Source organism: Anser cygnoides, chromosome 14, assembly GCF_040182565.1.
Source record: "Anser cygnoides isolate HZ-2024a breed goose chromosome 14, Taihu_goose_T2T_genome, whole genome shotgun sequence".
Lineage (NCBI taxonomy): Eukaryota > Metazoa > Chordata > Aves > Anseriformes > Anatidae > Anser > Anser cygnoides.
Window position 1 is genome coordinate 6,547,778 of NC_089886.1, and position 21,871 is coordinate 6,569,648.

At 45.1% G+C, this 21,871-nt stretch overlaps 1 long non-coding RNA gene across 2 annotated transcripts in view; it reads left to right on the forward strand.

Moving 5' to 3' along the window:
• The window catches only part of LOC106032840 (uncharacterized), a 156,138-nt gene that overhangs the window by 56,074 nt on the left and 78,193 nt on the right, over positions 1–21,871 (forward strand). For both annotated transcript variants that reach the window (XR_010834977.1, XR_010834978.1), the window contains exons 2-3: positions 4,506–4,656; positions 5,351–5,472. This is a non-coding gene — a long non-coding RNA (uncharacterized lncRNA). The remainder of the gene's footprint in view (positions 1–4,505; positions 4,657–5,350; positions 5,473–21,871) is intronic.

Consider the following 21,871-nt stretch of genomic DNA (forward strand, 5'->3'; position numbering starts at 1 on the left):
AGCTGGCGTGTATCCAAGGAATTTGCGTGCCCCCTTATTATCGCAGTGAATAGAGTTTGTGCTTTCTTACTGCGCTTCACAACATTGTTGACCGAGGCACGGGGAGGCCCACGGGCGAACCAGGAACCTCTGGCCACCAGCACCCTTAGGCACGTCTTTCCTCTCCTTTGCCACGCACCAGGCAAGAGGTGGAAGGCTTCAGGAGGTCTTTTTTTTCATGGGGAGTGTTACATCTTTTCATTTTTCTCACCGAAGTACTATAAAACGCTTTCTGATTTTATTTATTTATTTATTGGTAGGAAAGCTAGGCATTTTAGAGTTCTTTTTTTTTCTTCTTCCTGTAATTGGGTATTTTTTACTCATTTCTTAATCGATGGTATTTCTAAATGTGAATACGTTCCATTGTAATTTTGATTTACAGTAAAATGTTTTAATCCAACCTCATTATTTGTCCCAAATGATCATCTTCAGCAGAAGTTTTTTTTTTTGTTACTTGATACCGTGATATGTCTGTGTGAAAATAGAGAGCTGGAAGTCATATAAATTTGAGTGAAATGCCAGTGATCCATAACAATAATAAAAAATCCAAAGCACAAATTCCAAAAATGTGCAGTGTTTTTTCATTAAACATGAAAATCAGTTTTGTGTAAGTAGTTTGCCCAAAGCAAACATGTTGAGATGAAAAGGTTGCAGGTAGTGCTGAGACCAGTTAGAACTAAACTTTCACAAAGCAGATATTAAAAAGTAGCAGTAATATTTTAATTTTGATAACCAGAAAGTCTCATGCAAACCCATAGGGACGTAAAAGGTTAGAAACAGAGCAAAAATTAAACAACAAAACTTGTGCTAGTACTCTCTCTCTCTTTTTTTCCCCTTATTTTGTCATCCTCCCAGCATGTAAACACTCCCATCTAATCCCATCCCTTCTGTTGTTGCTGTAGTGAACCTGGTAGGAAAACAAAGTGAGAATTAATTTAATGTCCCGCTGGTAATTGTGCCCCACCTCGGTTCCTCTGTTGTCTGAGCACCGCGGTGTCTGTCTGCCTTCCAGAAGTGCTCCGAACAGCACGACTCACATCTGGCACCTTTTTTTTTCCTCGTTCCCTCCTCTGCGTAATCATTCTCAGCTGAATGATTTGTTAGGAATTTATTATTCTTATTTTTAAATAATTGCGCGTGTCAGGCTAAATGGTTGCTAGGAAAAGGCTAGCCCAAATAAAATCCTCCTAGAGTGGAGGAAAATGAAGTTTGTGGGGGTTATTATGTCTCGTGGGAGGTAGTACCCTGCTCTTTGGACAGCACCAAGGGAAGAGGCTTCCTGCACCCAGGAGCCGCAGAGCTGCTCACCGGGCAGCACCCAGCCCTCCAGCGGGCCATGGGGCAGCAGAGACGTGTCATTGCATCGCCGCTCCTGGAGGTGAGGACCGAGGCCCAGGGTCTGATGTGTGCCGTTGGAGAGGGCAGCTGGACGTGCTCGTGGTGACCCAGCACTAGCCACAGCAGTTGCCATGCTTCATCATTTGCCTTGATGGCAACCGATGGCAATCCTCCAGGTCCCTGACGGTCCCTGGAGCTCGCTAGGACTCACGCAGCTCACCTCCAGTCCTCCTTTGCTCACCTTAACTTCGGTGTTAAACTTTTATTCAGTGACCGTGTTCAGAATTTGTGTTTAGCCAGTGGGAAATGCTGGGCTTGGGGACTTGGAGGGAATTTAGGCTGGTTTCAGGTGGCCTTAGTGCAACTCATGTTGTAAGAAGCAATCCCTTAACCAGCACTGCAGGTGAATTACAATTATTCTGTAGCTACTCAATACTCTTTGCGCTGAGGCCTGATTCTGCTGTCACTGAATTAAATTCATCTCTATGCAAAGGATTTTGCTCCTGTTAAAAGGAATGCCTGTTCCACCTCAGGATTTTGATGGTATATTTAAATATATATATGTATGCTTTTTTTATTTAAAAATACACAGTATATGTAAATGAAAATTTTTGGTGTCACCTGTAGGGTCTCGCAGAAGGGACAGATCCCAGATAATCATATCCCCAAACCTGTGCCTCAGCATCCGTAGGTGTCAAATGGGGAAAATACCTCCCTCACCGCACTTTGGTGGCGTTAAATTTATGATTGGTCACAAAGGCAGAAGCAGCTGTAGAAATGGAATTTTGGGGGCGTTCAGTTAATTCATCACTCTGAGATTTATCACTGCTCTGAAGGGGTTTCTCTCCACGCACGTTGTTTTGTCCCTCGCTCCTACGACAGCTTCATTTCCCCAGCAGAAAAACATTTACAAGCATTTCAAGCTCTGCTTTTGAGGGCAGAAATTCAGGAAATTGTTTCTGCCAAAATAAATGCTTTGATCTATCATAAGAAATACGAGTTGGGTTAGTTGAACATTCACGTGACAGAGTTTTTTGTGGATTGGATAGTGTATGTGGTCATCGTTGATTATTTAGGCTACAAAGAGATTGGGGTGATATTTTTTATTTATTTATTTTTTTACTAGCATCTAAATAAGCTCATACATAATTGACCCTGTTGGCAGTACCAGTTCTCCACAGAGCTCCCTCCTGTAACAGGACAAGTAGATTCAGCAACTTTTTCTTAGTGAATAATAATAATTTTATTGTTTTATAATATGAAGATTTTCTATTATAAAAATATAAATGAAAGAAGGCGAGCTCTCTCCTAAGTAGCCGTGTTGCTATCCCTTGTTCACCATCTGCTAGCTGCTGCTGTACCCGGCTCTTGGTGCCATTTTGCCCTGGGCTGGATTTGTGCTCATTCCCAGGAGGGCTCTGGGCTCCGAGGCGCTGCTTGAAGCTGCTGTGCTGGCTGAGTTGTTGTTCGCTTGTGGCATTGCTAAAATTAAGCCCCTGGTGCCTCCTTGGAAGGTCGCAGGGAGAAAGAACGAGTGGCATGAAGGGGTGGTAGCGCCGTCCCTGCTGGGCTCTGTAAGCGTTGGACCCTTGGCTTGAAGTGGTCTTGACTTTTTGGATCTTTGCCCTAAACCAGGCTCTGCTCCCCGCTGGCACCAAGCGGATGAGTCACGGCCACGAGCAGGATTTGGGCTGGGGCTGCTTCTTTGTAAGGCCGAGCGGTGCCCGTGCACAGGGCGATGCGTTACTCCATTTCTTTTGCTCTGCGCCTTTTGTGCATTCTCATGGATACCTCCGTTCCTCATCTAATTTTCCTAGCTGTTGGAAATAGAGGGAAAATCAGGAGCTTAACCTCAAATGCCCCGTGAATATGGTATTTTTTGATTAAAGCTCTTATGAATGCGATGAAAACCAATTCATCTTTCTTCAGGCTATTGACTTTCCTGTAAAGAGCAATGCAAAGCAGTGTCCTTCCTTCAGAAATCTTAGAGGCAGTTTAAATGCCACCCCCAGGAAGACCTTGTTCTCATCTAAGTGTGATGGTTTTCTGACTAATTTAAATTTATCCTTATTCAGCTTCATTGCTGTCAGGTCTGCTACTCAAAATAGAACTTTTCCATAGGTGAAAGTTTCTAAATGCTGAACTGGCAAGAGGCAGACTCTTGCCAGATTTTTAAAAATTATGACTCTCTTTAAAATTCCACTTTAAAAATTAATATGAATTAATTTCATGATGATATTTCTATGCAAAGTGTCTTTCAGGCAAGTAGTGTCTTTTCTGCTTATGCTCTTCCCCCTCCCTCTGTATTACCCTGCACCAGCACACTCCGAAATTCCGCGTGGCTGGACAAGATGCAGAGATTAACACTGCCTTCAGGTGCATGGGCATCTTCAATGCTGAGGTCGTGGGCCTTTTTCCGTAAGAAATCTAAAAGCCATTTATAACAGTTCATGGTTTTCTTCTGTTAATTTTTTAAGGATGATTTCATGATTTTCTGATGTTTTCTCTACAGAGATAGAGCTAATATTTTCCTTTTTTTCTCTGTTTTTTACATTTTTGTCTGTGACTTGCTGTATTAAAAAATGTGATTTTTTGCGGAGTGGCCACTTCAGTTAGGCTCCAAGTGTTTCTCTGCTTGTATTAGCACCAAAAGTATATGTATATATATAAAAAAAGATGTAGGGTGTTAGAAGAGGTTATTTTCCTTGCACAACAAAAGTGGCATCTTGAGTGCATTTTGGGATCCTCAGTGAGCCCTCCTTGAGCACAGGGCACTGTGGCTTCCCTAGGCCTGCTTTGCTACCACTTTTCAGCTGTTGCTCGACTTCTCACACTAGTGGCAACGAACCCACCTGCTGGTGAGCTGAGGGTGAAGTCAAGGAAAAATAACATGATTTTAATAAATTGTACCAAGTAGTTCAGCTGTCCCGAGGGAGCTAAGCTCTTGTTTTCCTTCCTGATAAAGAATCCAAGAGGGTTTACTAATCCACATGTGCTCAGCTTCATCAGGAACCTGGGCTAACCCTATGTGAAGGTAGCAGTTGGTCTGCTCAGCTAAGACTGTGGCGTGTGCCTTTGAATCCACTGTATGGTTATTTAAACAGAAATGTCGTGCTTTTGCTTTCTAGGCTCTCCATCCTTCCACTCTCACTGATGCTGTTGACCTGAGTTCCTTGTGTGCTTGTCTCCACTCTACCAAAGTGCAGAATTTGACCTGTCTCCAATCACAGCCCTATGACCCTTCCCTGGTCCGTGGGATGCTGCCTCCAGTACTGTCTGGTAAGTCTCCTTTCTTCCAGATTCAAATCCTCCTTAAAAACTCACAATACCAGTGAAATGTTGATAAGGAATTCCCAGGGAAATCTGCTTTGGAAACAAAATGTTTTTCACTTGTTCATCATTTTCTTCATAAAGCTGAAGGGGAAAAAAAGAGTAAAAGTATTTTTAGCTTCTTGTGTGTAAAACTCGAAACAAGCTGAGATGCATTTTACTGTGGACACATGCAGAACAGAAGATGCTCTATATTACCTAACAGGTTTAAATGTTCCTTTTGTTGTATTCTGCTGATTTAGGTTGAGAGAGAGCTACACGTGAGTTTTAATTTTGTTTGATAGAAGGGAACCAGAAATGGGAGAGGTTACCATTTATTGTGTCTTCATTTCCTTGCATTTCTGACACAGCAACTGGCATTTCAGTCTGGCAAAAGACTTTGAGAGACTAGCCAAACCATGTTTTCTTTGCAAACATGGTTTTAATGTGAACTGGTGGTTGTTGTTTTTTTTTTGTTGTTGTTGTTGTGTTTTTTTTTTTTTTTTTTATAATGCTGGCTTTCAACTATGATTTTAATGTGAACTTCATCCTTCCTTCCATTTTGATTTCAAGATTTGCTGTTGGAGTTTTATAGTGTTCGTTTTGAAGCTGTCTCTCCCTCTCTTAGAACTTAGTTCTCTCCCTCCCTTACTTGTTTTCATAGTTGCCATCTCAGATGGTCACCAAGCAAAGAGCACATAGGCTTTTGACCAGGTGCAATTTCTTCTCATAACGTTGGATTTACAAATACTGACTGAGGAGAACATCACGTGCTTGTTGTCTGAGGTCAGCCTTTGGTTTCTTACATTTCCTCTTTGTGTGATACTCGGGTCTGTAGAGAGCTATTAATGTGAATTGTTTGGACAGCTGCTGTTGAGCTCACGCAGCGCTCATAACTTCACACAAACTTCTATTAAATATGTCAAAATATCTGGATGTAGCAAGCCTCTGGGCCACCCCTTGGTGGGCCCAGCAATTTCTTTGGTCTGGGAGGTGTCTGAGAAGCAGGTTTTGCCCTGCTAATTTCTGAAGGTGTGAGTTTTGTTTAAAAAATCTCAGCAACATCTGGGAATCTCTTATGCCCAGGTGAAGTGGGAAAGTTGTTAACCTTGAGTGAGCAGAGTTTGCTTATTAAAAAATGAATCAAAGGAATGTGTTTTGATACATTAAAAAATGCATGTCATATAACTGCTGTTTCTGTGCCTGCCAAATCCAAGAACTGTTCAGGCGTGGGAAAGCGCAAAGAGAAAAAACAATAAAAATTACCCAAGCCTAAAGGAAATATTAGGAAAGGAGATGAAAGAGAGCCACCCGGGATGCCCGTGAAACAACTGTTTGTCATCCCTTGCTGCTGTTGCATGTTTCCTTAGAAAGGGAATTTATAGATAAAGGAAAGATTGCATGAATAATGTGCTTGGTCACTGTTTGTAACTCTCAGCTTGGGGCCAAAGGCTCTCTTTACGGGGAAGATGCAGTGCTTTCTTGCAGATAGCAGGAATTCTAGTTCATGCATCTCCTCTGAAGATCTGCTGCTGCTTTAGTGGAAGAGTGGTAGCCTTCAATTTTAGTGAGGAGAGGCATCAATGGTCACAACAAATGTGGACAGAGGTAGTGTGCTTTGGAAAAGCGTTATAGCTAGGAGAAGATTACAAACAATGGAACTAGAAAAAGTCTGGAAATGTAGCACCAGCTTTGTACTGCTAAGGTAACGTTTACGATACAGCGAGCTTATGAAAAACTTCAGGATTACAGCATTTGTCCTTGGGCAGCAGTATGGGAGCTTGGGCTGTGGCCAGGATGCCATCTGCAAGTGTCCAACATATGTCCAAAGCACTTCGTAGAATAGATGTTGTGCTCTCCCCCCAGCCTCCCAACAACTGTGCCAGCCAAGTGGGAATGGAGGAATTTTACAAGATTAGCAGACTCTGGGCAACAAGCAGACAGCTAAACTTGTTTACCTTTAAAGCCAGCAATATGATCTCTAAATTAAATTTACAAGATTTATCACATCTAGGAAGGTTGGTGAAAACCAGAAAAGCTAGAGGAGAGGAGAAGCAAGAAAGCAATTGGACTGGAGGGGTTTTCTCTCTACGGTGGTAAGATGTGCAGCTCAAACCACGGAAATGGGATTAGTGCTGGGTCCCCAAACCAAACTGTTCTGAAACACAGAGGTGTTTAATATATTACAATCAAAATGCAATATCTCAGGACAACGACTCATCTTTTATCATGGAGGAGTCAGATGGAAAGTGCATTAGAAGTTGGAATTTGTCCCCACTGGGGGAGCTGCACTGAGTCATGGTGATGTATGGGATCTGTGCAAAGGGAAGAGAAAACATATTCTCCCTATGATTTATCTGTTGCATAAGCTCTGCCGCTTTCCAGCATTTCTTTTCTGTTGGCTGCAGCCAACAGCAAAGAGAGGTTCCCCCGGGCTCCTTTGCAGTCTGATTATACTGGGGTGGCAGTGCGGAGGAGCTCTGTTAGGATTGTGGAAATATGTTTGAAAAGCAAGGAGAAACTAATACAAAAAACAAATGCCAAGAGAAGCTGATCTGGGAGAAGAAATGGCAGATTTGACGCGTTAGATTCACTTGATGCCTTAGTGTATAAAGCTGACGCACAGAGGGGTGGTTGGATTAAGCTCCTCGAGTATGTTGTTTCTTCACAGCCAGCTTTCAGGGCATCCCATAAAAGAACCCTGTGCCAATCTAATTCCATGGGGAACTAACAGGGAATTCGGGCTGTGCAAGACCTGGCTGCTGCCGGAACAGCGTGGGTCTGTGACCAGGCTCACGAGAGCTGCAGAGCGTTAATGGCACATTTATGTCTGTATAGCTACAACCAGAGCTAGACTCAGGACAGTTGAATAAAACTAGTTTCCAGAAGCAATGAATTTATAGGATAAGGTAAAGCCTGAAAATACTTTGCCTTTTGCTTCTAGTATGGTGCAGTGTAGTGGCAAAGTAGAGAGAGTTTCTTCTTGCTGACTCTGTACCCCGAATCGCGATGGTGATGCTCTTCCTTTCTAAATCTGCCGAGCATTTGGTGCTCCTGATGAAACTCACCCCGTCTTTCCTTCTGTGATCCCCTACACCATCAATTTCCACTGAGGAAATTTGTTTCCATCCAGTTATACGCCTCTGGTTTTTCTTTGCAGATTCTTGAGTAACATCTACAGCTAAGCCAGGAATAAAATCGTACTCTCAAAACTTACCTCACACACTTTGAAAAGGAACTGATTACAAATTTGTTGGTGTTCCTAGGAAATCTGGGAACGCCCTAAGAAAGAGCTATGAACTGTTTTCCCCTTTAACTGCTGGGATCTTCTTAGGAATTCTATCATATTTCATTTTTATTGCCTGTTACTAGAACTACCCAGGTGGCATATTGAAGAATACTTGTCAAAAATGTTGCATTGTTCTTATATCAGGAATAAATGAAATTTATCTCATAACCCAATTGCTTTTTCTGAAATTAGTATAGATCCAGGCAAAGAGGAATCAAAGAAAATGTATTTTCTCATTTATTTCATTAGCATTCATCATCTTTCTTTCTTTTTTTCCCCGTATATTTATTCATTGAAAAAAAAAAAAAGATATTTAGAGGCTAGTAAAGACCATCCTGGGTTGTTTTTCTTTTTTCTTTTTCCTTTTTTTTTTTTTTTTTTTTTCCAGGAGTATTTTGGTTAGCTGAGGTTGGCGAGGAGCCACATCCCTGCAATCTCTCTTGCAGCTTGATGGTGGGGTGCTGCTCCAGGCAGGCGCTTCATTAAATTCGCGTTGACAAATGCTTGCCACCTTTTCAGGAGCTCCCCGGTGATTGAGGAATCCCAAGATTTTCCTCACCAAGCTTCAGCTCTCTGAGCACGTCTGAACTGGTTCCTGGCTTCGTGCTGGCAGGCGCTTTCACAGATAGCCGGGATTAATTGCCCTCCAACACGTCTTTTTCTCTTTCTACCCACTGTAGAGGGAGCCTGGATGACAAGCCTAGGCTACATACTTCATTTTTAAATGCTTAAAATTAGATGAGATGAATTCTATTGTCTAATTCCTTCAAAGCTATTTGCTTGATTTTCCTCCCTGGCTGCCTCTGGCAACAGACTGTTTCACATCAGCTCTCCCCTGCACGAAGAGATTCTCTCTCAATTCCTCCAAGGCTTGACCTTTCCCTGGCTTTTTCGTTTATGCCACCTGCTTCCCACATTTGACACAGCCCGAAGTAGTATTTTCCCGTCTCATGAATTCTCTTTAGAGTTATGTTTTACATCAGTCACCTCCGAGTCTTCTCTCTCCCAACAAATACAGGTCGTGTTTGCCCAGCACTTCCAAGCGAGGTGCCAAGCTGCTGAAATCAGCCTCGCATTGCCTAATTCCAGCTTCACAGCAACATCTTCAGGGCCAAACTATGGGGATCGATGAAGAATTTGACTGGGGGGAGGAGAAGCTGATTAATGTCCTGAGCTTGCTCAGATGCAAAGAGTTAAGTTGGTCTTTTCCCTGCTATGAGAAAAGCTTTTACTGCCTTGGGTGGGACGAGGGAACGCTGGTAATTTCTTGTCCCATGTTATCAGGGTGACGGCTCTCATTGCACCATGAAAGCTGCAAATTCATGGTAGGCAAATAAGAGAACTCTAGCTTTTGTCCAGAGGGAAGCTTTGAATCTGCCAAATACTTGGGAGGCAACAAAGCCTGCAGAGGGCCTGCACTGGGGCTGATTTACAACTACTTTTGGGCACGGTTTTCCCCTCTTCCTGGTCCTAAGCTTTATTTGCTTTGGGATAATACCGCCGTGTATGCTTTGGTTTGACATTTGCAATGCTCCTCATGCGAACTGGCCCAGCAGCAGCCCAGGGACAGCGCACCGTGAGCTTACAAGGGCTGCCGGGGGGGTGTGCGGCTAGGGCAGCATCATGTGGGTGGGATTTCTCCTCCCCGCAAGGTGGGAACCGGATCAGTTCCTGTGCAAGGATGCTCTGGAGAGCTGTCTGAGGCAGAATGATATTATTTTTGCTTCAGTTGTCCTTTTTTTTCCAGCAAATTCAAAGTATTTTAGGGTCATGCTGCCCAGTTTCATGCCTTCAGGCGTTTTTTTCACTGAACGATGCTATTTGGTTTATTATTTATTTGTCTGGCTATTTTTACGAAAAGCTGTGAGAATATGTATAGTTATATATATAGTTCTCCCCTCCTCCCTCCCCAGGCTCTTTCACAAACGTAAAAACCAGCTAATATAATTTTGTTAAAAGGCAGAAGTAAAGAAAACCCATGTGGGGGTAAAATTTGAATGTCAGTCTAGAAACAAAATATTTTGCAAAGTGTGAAAAGGAGATTCAATAATGGGAATTGATTTTTTAGGGTCGCTATAGGGGATGCTATGGCAAGCCCCCATGGCAGTGTGGGGAAAGAAAATACAGAATAAGAATGCAGATAAAAAATCTCGGGCAGCAAAGCCAGGTGTGTGTGGGGTGGGGGGGGGTTAGAAGCAGCAAACCCCCCTTTCAGCTGTGTGGTGCAGCATAAGATGAGGTACTGCAGTGGTCCAAAGAGAGATGCTGCTTCTGCTAATATCTCAGAGTAAGGTAAACTATGCAGCAGGAGCTGGCGCAGCTTTCGTATTTGGCTAGATATGGCACTGATGTATATTAGGAAGGAGTTTCATGCAGCGGGGCACTGTAGTGAGACAGTTGCTTGTGATTTACTCATCGTGCCAAACTTGGTTTGAGGCTTATTTTTAAAAACCCTGCGTAGCTTCTTTTCCCTCCCTCCCTCCCCTGTGCTGAGCAGCACTAAATGCTGTTTGCCACTGAGGACATTTAAGCTAATTTCTCCAAAGTGCTGACGAAGCAGAACACACTTTTAGTGCCATCACAACACCTCGCAAGCTTGCTTCCTTGACTGCGTTGGTAAAACACTGACCCGAATAAGTTCAGACGCCAAGGAATGGACGGTGCAGGCGGTACCCCTGAGCGACAGCCCAGCTGCTCGCGGGTCTTGCTGGCCAAAATGCCTTCGTTACGAGGCAGCATTCAGCCGACGGCGGAGGCAGGCAGGAAAGCTCAGCCTCGCTGCGTCTACCGCTGTGCTTTTGCCCCAGTTGATCCCACGGCGCCTGCCAAGATAATTGGCACGCGGATCGTGTTCCTCCTGCTGGGAGCTCTGTCATTACGCAGCGGGTTTCCAGCGAGCGGGGAAACGTGCGCCTCGCGTGTCAGCACATTTACGCGCTGCGCCAGCACGGGGCTGCCTGGCTGCCTCCTGGTGAGGGGGGGGGGGGGCTAAAAATTTTAGACTGCGAGGGAAGGTGGGGGGCAGAGCACGGTACTGGAAGGCAAGGAAGCTGCTGTTCTCAGAGGTCGTTTTTACCTGCAAAGGGGGCTTTTTAAAAGACTTTTCAGCTAGGTGCTGTAAGTGCTGCGAAAAGCAAAAGCTGGAAATTAGGACCCAGTGATCATTCACCAGTCTGGAAGATTCCTGATGCGTATGGGTCAACATCCACGTGCTGCCGGCAGTGACATCACACGTGTCCTGGCTACCAGTGGCTGGGACAAGCTGGCTGATCCTCACCCAAAGTAGCCCAAATCAGAGACCTGTCAGGTCTGTCTCTCTGAAGAGGAGATGGTTCTGCGGTCAGGCTTGAAACTAGAGTCTACTGTCTCAGGCAAGAGATCTCTCCAGCCGAATTCTCAGTTTACTTTGATCTCTTGTTCAAGTGTATAGAAATACCTCAGCTCCAGCCTGAGGCATCTCCTGCTAGTCTAAGCCACTCTGCAGCTCAGTTATTGTCTTCTGGGTTTGATCTGCAGCATACGGTGCATCTGGCATCTTTAGCTCCTGTGAAAATGCACAGGCTGTCCACTCCCAAATTAATTTTTTTTTTTTTCTTTTCCCCTCTCTCTGTCTCTCTCCTCCACCCTGGATATCTCTTAACCCTCGCAGTCTTGCCACTGTAGCTAACCCCAGCCCAAAGCCTTCTCCGGAGCAGAGATCCCTCTGTCCCAGCTGCTGGAGTGACTCATCTCAGTTCTCAGCTGCGGCAGCCTCTCTCTCTCTGCACACATTTATGATGGCGACCAAGTTTTTTTTCTGTGTGAAACAATTCCGGGCTCCTTTCTGCCTCTCCCTCTTGCCTCCTCTTGGTGAGGATACTCTATGTACAGAGCATGTCCCAGCGAGAATCAGGCTGCGTGCTGGGTCCCATCAGGCAGTCAGTAGCTGGGGACAGGGATTGAAGCATTTGGGGAATTTGCTTTCAAATGTCTTAGCAACAGGGGTAATTTAGATCTAATGAAATAGATTTGGAGGAGAAAGGATGTCAGCTCCATGGCACGAAAAGTCAGCTTAGGTCATGTACTCAGCACTGACTTCAGGATGACTTCACTGACAGTCCAGATGGCTCCGAGCAGGAGATCCTATGGGTTTAATGGCACATGCTTGGGAAATGGGCTGCTGGAGGAGTTGCTGCGTACCTGAGCTCTGGACTGAGTTGGACTTTGCTGGGGCCAAAGAAGCGTGGATGAAAAGCTGGTGGCACAGCCCCTCTTCCTTTCCATTGAGCACACAGCAAGGCAGTAAAACCCTGTGTTTGCTTGCAGAGCCGCTGTGCTGTCTGCACGTGACTTGTTGTGTGAAGTGGTTTAAGATGCACCTCCGTGTCAGAAGTCTGTTTCTTCCCTTGTGTGACCCGCTTTCCCCTCTTCTGTGCCACACACAGGAAGGTGTCAAACACCTACACCTCGCATACACGACAGACATCAACGTGACAGCACGTGTGTGAGCAATCCCTGGCCTCTGTCAGGAGGAACAGGAGTCGTGGATGCCTTGGCTGAAGTTTCTTCATCCTCCCCAGAGCCCAGCCCGTGCACTGTTCCCAGTTCTATTTTGCTAAGAAAGCGCAGGATCGATGCTTTTGACTTGTCGATATTCTTGTCCAGCTCCTTTTTTTTTTTTATCTTGCTCACTCTTATTGCTCTCTCCACTGTGCCTGTTTTATTTTTGATGCTCTTGATTTCCACCTCTGCTCCTTTGTGGCTCAACCTTTCCACATCTTTAAGTTCATGGCCCTCGTTCTGTGTGTTTGATACAGTTTTAAGTAGCTTTATGGTTTCTTTTCCCTCCTCAGACCCTCCAGAATTGATATCACTCAGTCAGGTCATAACTTTTTTTGTCCTATGGATCCCAGCTCCACTCCTCTATCCTGTTATTGTAGTTAAGGTCCCTCAGTCCCAGAACTATCTTGCTGCATCCCTGTCACATCTTCTGCATGTCTTTGTAACGATCCTTTGTTAAACTGCTGTCAGCAGCTGAATGTGTTTTCAAATACGCCTCAGTGTTTCTCCCTCTCTGCCTGTTGTTGCTGAAGCTTTCCTGGTGAATTCAGCCTCATGCCCTGGGTATCTGAGCAAGGAGAACAGGGGCGCTCTCCTCCCTGTCTCTGATCCCAAGGAACTGGCTTGATGAGAAATGGAGATAGGAATTAACACTGATTTCTCCAGTGCCAGCACCATGACCATGGGATCATCTGTGCTACTGCATAAGGCATTGCTTTGCAGTGAGACGAGCCTCGACAGGTGCTTATTGCCATGTTGGCAGCACATCTGAACTGAATAATGACACAAAGATGTAAAGAGTAAATAGCTTTATTCTCCTGTTAATTTGTTCTAGGCAGCATGATGCTAAATTCTGGCACAGACTGCAGCAAATGAGAGAGACTCTTGTCATTGGTATGTGATAGTCCTGTCTCAAAAAACATGGGGACAATTGGGCAAATGCTTGCTAAATGTTGTACAGCTCTGTTAGATGTACCCCTAAGCTAAGAAGCTTAATGCTGTAGGGTTTGGTTGATTCCTTTAGTAGATTTTCATTGAAAGTTTTGATATTTCATCTTTTTTTTTTTCCTCAAAATGGGACAGAAGTCCCCTAATACCTGCATTTTTCAGAGGGTTCAAAAAAAAAATATCAAAAATTCCAATCTAGGATTGTGTTGGTTTAGGTTATTTTAACATTGACCCATGTCTGTAGAGCTGCCGTATGTTAGGAGCAGTGGTTCCTAAACCTCCAGATGTCTGCGTTGCCCTCTGTGAGGGAGCGTCCCCAGCCAGACGCGATGCACTGAAGTGATTCAAGCAGAAGAAATGTCATTGTGTCGTGGGAGATGTAATCCAGCCAGGTAATTTCAGACATCTGCAGCATTAGGGCTGCAGCTTTCTCAGAGTTCTTTGAGAGCTTGAATAGAACTATATTTATGGTGAACTTATTTGAATTGAAGCATTTGCATTTGCTTATACAACTTGTGATGACTTGACCTGAAACAAAATACTTAGCTCTGTTCCTTAGAAAAAAAACTTTTTTTTTTCCAAAATTTATTGCCGTGTTAACAATGGCATTAGGAGAAGTCTTGAGAAAGAAAATTTCTGAACTGTAAAGATAAAGAAACAAGCATTTAAAAAAAATGAGGTATTTTTGTGGCAACTAGATCAGAGAGAAGAATATTATCCAAGAAGGCGTATTACTGGAGGGGAGGTATATGGAATGGCAGAATTGTAAAATGGTGGAGGTTGGAAGGGACCTTTGGAAACCTAGGGCCACCTCTGGGAGACACATTCGGGGTCACATCCACTTGGGTTTTTAAGATCTCCAAGGACTGGAGACTCCACAACCTCTTGGGCAACCTGTTCCAGTATTTGATTCACCTTTCAACGTAAAAGTTTTTTCCTCTATTTCGATTTGTGGCTGTTGCCTCTTGTCCTGACCCTGGGTACCACTGAGAAGAATTCGTCTCTGTCTTCTCTACTTGCCCTGTCAGATATTTAAACATATTGATAAGCTCCCCCTGAGCTTTCTCTTCTCCAGGCTAAGCTATCCCATCTCCCTTAGCCTTCCCATGCACCAGAGGTTCCAGTCTCCCTTAGTAGCATCTAAGGCCCTTTGCTGGACTTGATTCGATCTGTCCATGTCTTCCCTGTCCTGGGTAGCCTTGCACTGGACACAGCACTCAGCACCAGCGCTGAGCAGAAGGTAATGATCACACCTCCCTCGACCTACTGGCACCCCCCTGCCTGGTACAGCCCAGGCTGCTGCTGGCCTGCTTCGCCACGGGGACACCTTGCTGCCTCATGGTCAACCTGTCTACCAGGTCAGTGATGTGCGCTGCATGTTTTAGCGTCTTTCCATTTAATTTGTGTCATCAGGGTTTCATCTGGCTGCTGGAGTAACCGTGGAGACATTGTGTTTGCATTAAAATGTTCCAGTTTATACTGAGTATTATCAGATTGCAATTTGAAGTGAAATGGGCAAAAGCTGATTGAAGGGCCAAGGCAATTCTCTCCCTCATCATCTTCCAGAATAAGCACTGCTGTTGTAAGCTCCAAAAGCACCTGTGAATGAAAGAACGTTCTTAAATTTTTGGATGGCTTCCAGCATCTGTCTGTGGGGAGGATAATCTTTCTGTGAAGAAGGGATGGAAGCCTGTGTATGTACAAGGGTGACATTAAACTGAGTTACCCTTCTACTCACATTTGTTAATAACCCATTGCATATGTTTTGGAGACTTAAAGGCCCGATGTGAATTTCTTCTCGGGTAAAGGAGCCTCTTGCAATATGGCTTTCTGGGCCCTAGAGACAAGCAAATCTTCCTCAAATATTTTAAATCATTGATGGATATTTGTTTCCAGCTTTAGTCATTCCTATCACTCCAGCCTTGTTTTTACCCCAGTGTCTGTTTCATGTGGCAGGAGGGTGAGACAGAGGCACGTTTGTATCAGAACTGAGATGTCTCAGCACAGCATGGAGTCATGAGGGCTCGCCTGGAAGCATCGTGGATGCTCTGCACAGCGGTGGGATCATAAGAAAGCCTGCCTCTGAAGTAGCAAAAAGGGCTTCCCAAGCTCCTTCAGAGACAGTTCATTCAGCTTATTTCCACGCTGAGTGTGGCTATCAGGAGTTTCCCTGAGTAAAATTTCAGAATTGCAGCCTCTTCAGCAATCCTTTCCCTCTCCTGTCATTATTGATAACTGGCTGTGCTGAAGATGTGAAAATGACTGCCTAACCTTTCCTCTGCCCGTGGCAATCCTCAGGCGCTCCCACATCCCCTCTCTCCCGACGTCACCAGAAAAAGCCTATTTTGTGCTCAAATGAAAAAATCCCACCCAGCAACATAAAAGTTTCTTTGCCGTGGAGGGTCAGCAGTAGGTGGATTACACCCTGAAAATCCCTCGGCAGTTCTTAGAAAATAGGATTTAGATCTTTGTATAAAGGCAACTTTTATTAAGCAAACTGCTATCCAGTTGGCTCCCCGGCATGCTGAGCTAGGTGAATTTAGGAAGCTTTTAGCTGGGAAATTGGAGGGACACGGTTATCTGTCACAGGCTTAAAAACCCTGCCAGTGTCCCCAGGGATGATGCTTCGATACAGATGCAGGAAAAAAAAAAATCCTTATGTAGTCAAAGCAGCGAGGAGAGGAGAGTGGCTACCAAATGATAATATTTGCATCTAAAATGAAAAGGGAAGTCCTCGTTTTATTGTAAATCTCTTGGATAATCAACTAGGAGAATCTAAAGCCTTTTAAGCACTACAACCTTCTGTATTTACCTATATGGTGGTTTTGTATGTGCTGGTTGCTTTCCAGACCGTTGGCAGTAACATATTATTGCAGGTTTAAGAACAAAATAGGTAACACCCTTGTTTTGGAGGGCAACACTGAAGCAAGGTATGGCCAATGCTTTGAGAAAAACTCTGTGTGTGTGTGTGCATGTTGCATATTGCAGACCAAATGTCTGTGAAGGATGAGTGCACAGGGCTTCTTGGGAAGGCCTTGTGAACGTGGCCTTAGTCTGGACTGGTTGTATTCCTCTGGGTAATGTAAGAACCCTGAGGGTTGTTGTCTTTTCTGACAGCTGCCGATAACTTGTGGCCTAACTGGAGACCCAGCATCTCTGGGGTATGGCACACTTGACCCCTTTTGCGTGATGTTTCTCTGTGTTAAATACATAGATTACGGCATCAAGAGCTGCTGTGCTGGCATAAACCTAATCAGAGATCCTCTTTTATGCTTGTGTTTCTCTAATGGAGCTGGGAGCTGCTTGCAGAGCCGAGTAATAGTGAACAGGCCCAGGAAAGCCTGGATGCCACGGATGAAGCCAGCAGAGCGCTGAGACTTCTCCAGAACTGGGAACCAAACCTAGCTAAAGATCGTCTGAGATCAGGGAGATAAATTCTGGCAGCAGGAATAACACAGACCTTTGTTCCTGACCAAACCTGATGTCTTCGTGTGGGATTTCTGGGCCTCTCTGGCCTTGTCCAGAGGGAAGGGCACCATGGGGAGACTGGAGGCCAGGACATGCATGTTTTGCTGCTGAGCACGAGGCCAATGCTGAGGCCCCAGCAGCACCGCGGTCACCTCCTTTCTGCGTAACGGGAGCAGACGGGGACCACATGGGTCACAAACGTGCCTCGAAGCTGCAAGGGAGGTGTGCGCTGTGCAGCTCCCCGAGGGGCCTGGCCTCACGTCGTCTGGCTGGGGGGGCCCTGCCGGACCTCTGACACGGAGCTTGGGGACAGCTCAGGCAGAAAAACTCGGTTCTGGCTGTCGAGAAATGCCCGTGGGTCCCAGGGACAGCCCTGACTCCTCTCATCCCCAGCAGCTGAGGCTCAGCAGAGCCACGCAGGGCCCAGCGTGCGTTGCTTTCTCTGCTCTCCGTGCGGGCCCCCGCCGCGCAGCCCCCATGGCTCCCCCAGGCCATTACTGCTTGCAGACAATAATTGCACATTAGCACCTCCCTGCAGAGGCGCAGCGAGGCTGGCTGTTGTCCTTAATGTTGAGAGAAGATGAGAAGCAGGTGATTTTCAAGTTAATGAGACCTTTCAGAAACACGGTCTCTTAGCAAAGATAATATAACCCCCTTCTTCCTTTCCCCTCCCTGTTCCCCAGTGCTCCCTTATTCCTATTTCAGGTGCTTCTGCTTCTGGAAAGGCATTTATCATTTCTCCATCTTTGACGGTAGAGTTTTTTTCCCCCTCTCTTGCTCTCTCATTTTATCTTGCCCAAGGGGTCTGTGCTACCTTTTATTAGCTGACACTTCACTTCTGCAGATGGAAATGACACTAATGGAATGTGGCTGAGGCTTTATTACAGAAATGCTGCTCGCCCTGCACAAGCAAACCTCCAAATAATCCTGCAGGAAAGGAATAAACCTTGAAGGCAGGTGTGAGAGCTGTGGATGAAAAGGAAGACAGGAGGAGGGACAGAAAGAGAAATGAAAGGAATGGAGGAGGAGCTGACAGGTTAAGGAAGGAGAAAGAAATAGGGAAGAGGGGAGGAAGAAACAAGCTAGGACATATCCCTCCATGTCCAAAAAGAGCAGAGGTAGTTTAATTGAGAACCACCTGCGTTCTGTGTCCAGGTTACTGGCAGAGATTTTTAGGAAAGAAAATGGTATATTGACCAGATCTCTGCCTGGCTGACCCTCCTGCCATTGCTGTAGCTTTTTGCCTGAAAGCTATGCCAATAAAATAACTGTGAAAGGAGTGTGGGTGCTCTTCTGGAAGCTTTGGTGTTGCTTCTGCCAGTAAGCATAGGACTTACAAGCTGAAGGCGCGTTTCACCTCTGCTGAACCAAGGAGACAGGGCTGAGCTTTTTTGCTTTTCCTGAGTACGAAAACTCATCCGTGACTTGCTGAGAGGTAAACATCACTGTGTCCCTGTGCTCTGCCCTCTTCTCTTCCCAGCATTAGCAAGGTCAGGCTGTCCCTGTGCACTATGAGATGGAGATGTTAGGACTTGCAAAGGACCCCTGAGGAGCCACTCTTGAATCTTGTCCCTTGGCTGCTGTCAGCCCTAAGCCCCAGGACATAATGATAACCAAAGGACCGCAGAGATAAAATGCTAGAAGAGAGGCAGAGAGCAAGCATCTGGGAAGGGAGGAGTGCAGCTGGCTGGGAAGATTCAGGGTAGGAGGGAAGTGACATTCACTTAACAGCAGCCTCTGTGGCTGTTTTTCTGTGTTATTGATGCTTGCTTTTCCCTCCCTCTTTTATTTTCATGGTGTGTCTGTTACATCTATGGCTCATTAAGCAACAAGATGCTAATACTGTCTGCAAAGCTGCAGGATAGATACCCTCCCCCTCCTCTGTTCTTCTCTGCACTTTTTTTATTTTTTTTTAATATCTATTTTAGCTTGTTTTGTTTCCTTTCCATGTCATCATCTTCCCCCACCCCCCTTCATTCATAGTGTAGCTCAAAGGAGAATCAGTTCAGGAACTGGAAGCCTTCTTTGTTCTCTCTCCCCTGTTGTATGATTTTCTCCCACCTCTTAAAACAATTAACTCTATTTTAACAAAAGTCAGACGTGTGTTAAGAGAGACATTGCAGTGGGGCAGTTCCAGCAGCAATAGCTTGTGTACTGGCCAGTTTGAATGGACAGAAGCTGCAGATGAGGGACAAGACCTGTTTAACCCAGGTGAACTAAAGTCTCATAGATGCCATGGAAGCAGAAACTTTCAGGCCAATCCACAGGAAAATAAAAGAAAAAAAAAAAAAAGAAAAAGACAACAAGGAGAGCATGTTTGTAGCTGGTGCTCCCTGTTCACTTGTTGGCTCCCAGCCTGGTTGACTTTTGGACTGATGTGAAAGAAGTTTTGTCAGAAGAAGCTTTTTGGGCTGACTCACCAGAGCCACCAAATGAAATGAGCATGCCAGAGCCCATCAAACCCTGCTGTGCTTCACCTTTCCCAAAGATCCCTTCTTGCTGGCTGAGGGGCACAGGAAATGTTTGAAGTTCTCAAGTCTTTACAGCTGAGCAGGAACAAAGTTCTGTACAGGAGCACAAGTCAAACGATTCCCTGGCTTTGAAAAAAAAAATAAAAATGGGTGGGATGTATGACAGCAGCCTTCAAACACATGAACAGGAGTTGCAGCAAGGAAGGTAGGCACCGTTCCTCATTTCTAATAGGCACAGAGCAATCAGAAATGGACAAAAATGGCAACAAGGAGTAGTAGGAAAACTGGCATTGTGAGATCAGTGTCTGGTATTGTGTCATCATCCCTGCAAGTCTTTAAGGTCAACTTAAAGATGCGTCTGTCACAGCACTAAGTCTTGTCTTGCAGCAGTGCAGTAGGTGTTGGTTTGTCTTCAGTGGTCTCTCTGGCTCCAGTCCTCAGGATGCTAGGGAAGTCTTTACATGAGGGAATCTCCCCCAAAGTAACTTTTTTTGGAAGTATTTTGCTGCCAAATACCTTCATCTTCACAGTGACCCTGATTCTTCCCAGTGCAGCTACCACCCAACGGAGGAATTACCTGTAGGTACATGTGTGCAGTCACCCATGCCCATCCATCATTTATGTTCCTCTGATCACAGATGAGAATTTTATTTATTGCACAACCTTTCTTTCTTCCTTCACCAAAGCACTTAAGGGTGTTGTACATCATCGTAATAAAACCCATTACAATAAAATACTGCCTCTAGAATCTTTGAAAATGAAAACCAGGTGGGGAAAGTCCAGGCAAGGTGGGAAAACAAAGTGCAAGAGGAGAGAATGGGCAGTTTTTTATATTTCAGGTGCCATCTTTTTCTTTTTTCCTGCGTTTTTTTAAATCTTCTTTCCCTTTCTCCCCATTTTCTGAAATCCTTTGTGGATGAGGATGATCTTTCACATTTTATTCTTGGAGCCATTCTTTGGTGTTGTTAATGCTCTTTAGCACATCTCCCTAGAGCAATATGTCTTTGTGCTTCTTGCTTAGGCTGAAGGACAGGCAGAAAGCTCAGTCTCCCTTCTCTTCTCCCGACCTATCCAGATACGTTTCTCCCCAAAGCCTAGCACTGTCCTCTTGATCATTTTCAGTAGCCAAAGCTTGGCTGTCCTGTGGGAGGGCTGTGTATCTATGACTAGATTTTACCCACAGCTCTAGGCACTGCTTGTTCATTGTGTAGTCATGAAGAGACATCAGGGAATGTGCTGACCTTGTTATAATTAATTGATAGTGGGGTAATGGTTCTGTGTGACGCATTAGATACAGAAAAGGGATCCAACACTTCTACATTTAGGGTAATTGAAATTCTGAGACATTTATTATTTTGGGCACAGTACAGTAACTTGGATTTTTAAACCTTAAATTAATTATTTCAGACATTTACAGGAAGAAAACAGAAGCTGGAGAATAAGGAGGTTCAAGCAGTCTCTTGAGTGGTTGGCCCAAGGAAGAGCCTTGCTATTATGTGCTATTCCTTGCCTGAAGGTGGGAGAGACCTGGGGATTTAGTGCTGAATCAGCAAATCATGGACCTTTCTTAAGCATTGATGTGAGCTGGCCAAAAGCTCCTCAGTCTTTAAAATGTAAGGAGAAGGTGCCTCAAAAAATACATGGCCCAGGGGACCAGCCACTGTTCCTTGCCAGATCCCAGAGCAGTGACTTGGCTGATTGTTCATAATGATCTTGACCGTGCTCAAACGAGGGGAGCAGACCCTATGGAATGTGTGGTGGTATAAAGGTGCTGGACAACAGCCGGCTTTTTTCCAGGCTCTGAACCCAATATTGTGCCCTTGGGTGGATCGTTCCCCCTCTGCTCCCCTCCTTGCTCTTTGCCAGAGATGAGAGGCTGGCGTGGGGCAGGACCATCCTTCCCTGCTGCTCGCAGCAGCGTTTGGGCTACCTCTGCTGCCTCTGCTACAATGCCAAGAGCAGCCCCTGCATCCCATGTGCTGAGCGCACAGCTCGGGTACTGCTCCTCCTCGAGTGCCTCAGAGGCCTCGCAGGGCTTACGCAGGTGAGCAAAGACAATTTGCTGTGAGAATAGCTTTGCCAGTTGAGTGCTCTGGATCGTAACAACCTGTCATTACGGGCCTCACCTGTTATTTGTCTATATAGCAGCTTGCACAATTAAGGGGATAGATATGTAATAACCAGCCAGCTAAGTAAAGGGATCAGAAACCAGGCTAATAAAATCCATTTCCCTCTGCTGCTCTGTTACAGCAGTGCCCCAGCCAGAGCATTTTCTTCACACACACACAAAAAAAAAGAACCATATAAATTTTCACTCTATTATTTTAAAGCAAGCAGAAAACCAGTGACTTGTGTCAGTCTTCTCCCACTAATGTGTGAGCAAGGGAGGGGATGCCATGGAGTGGTACAAAATCAAATAAATTGATGCAGGAAAAATAAGACAAATTCAGAGGAAATACAGGAAAGAGCT